Genomic DNA, 1,013 nt, shown 5'->3' on the forward strand with positions numbered 1-1,013 from the left:
TAGACCACACTGTTAGGGAGACATCCTCCCGTGCGGCTAACCAAGATTAGTTAGGGATATTTCTTGTGTAACAATACTTGTAATCTTGACTTGTACCTCAAGTCCTTGTGCATATAAATAGAAACAGAGAAAGAGGAGGCGTGCCATCGAGCAGCCCATTGTTTCATGGTATCAGAGCGGGTCATCCTCCCCGCCGCCTAAACCCCTCCCTCCCTCTCCAAAAACCCTAACCCTAGCCGCCACCCTCCCTCCCCTCTCCCACCATGACTCCCGAAGAACTCGCAGCCAAGGAGCGCGAGCTCGAGGCTCGTGCCAAAGCCCTAGATGACCGCGAAGCCTCCATCAACCAGCAGATCATCGCCGCCACCAACGCAGCCGCTGCCTCCCTTCCGGCTGGCCAAACACCCTCTCCAAACCCTAACCCAACCGAAACCACCACCACCTACGCAACCTCCATCAAGCTCCACGTGCCGATCACCCTCAGCCTCACAGACGGCAACTACACAAGCTGGAGGAGCTCTTCTCTCGTCGCTCTCGGCCGCTACGGTCTCACCGCCCACGTCACCGGTGAAGCCACTCCCTCCGACACGTCTCCTACCTCTCGCTGGGGCCGTGATGACTACACCGTGCTCTCCTGGATCTACGGCTCCATCGACACCGACCTCCTCAGCATCGTCATGCGTCCTGGCTCCACCGCACTCACCATCTGGGACGCCATCGAGAATCTCTTCCACGACAACAAGAAGCACCGCGCCATCCAGCTCGAGGCCGACTTCCGCAACACGCCACAGGGCGATCTCTCCATCAGCGACTACTGCGCCAAGCTCAAGAACCTCGCCGACTCCCTCACTGACGTCGGCCAGCCCATCAGTGACGAAACGCTGGTTCTGACGCTCCTCCGAGGCCTTAATGACACTTACGCCCATCTGCGCTCGTTTCTCCCCTTTCAGGTGTCGTTCCCCTCGTTTCTTCGGACGCGCTCCGCCCTCATCCCGGAAGAAACTCAGCGCCGC

At 58.9% G+C, this 1,013-nt stretch overlaps 1 pseudogene; it reads left to right on the plus strand.

Moving 5' to 3' along the window:
- Window positions 1-263: 263 nt before the first annotated feature.
- Window positions 264-1,013, plus strand: part of LOC124660124 — a 2,031-nt pseudogene continuing 1,281 nt past the window's right edge.

The sequence above is a fragment of the Lolium rigidum genome, chromosome 6 (genome assembly GCF_022539505.1).
Source record: "Lolium rigidum isolate FL_2022 chromosome 6, APGP_CSIRO_Lrig_0.1, whole genome shotgun sequence".
In the NCBI taxonomy this organism is placed as follows: domain Eukaryota; kingdom Viridiplantae; phylum Streptophyta; class Magnoliopsida; order Poales; family Poaceae; genus Lolium; species Lolium rigidum.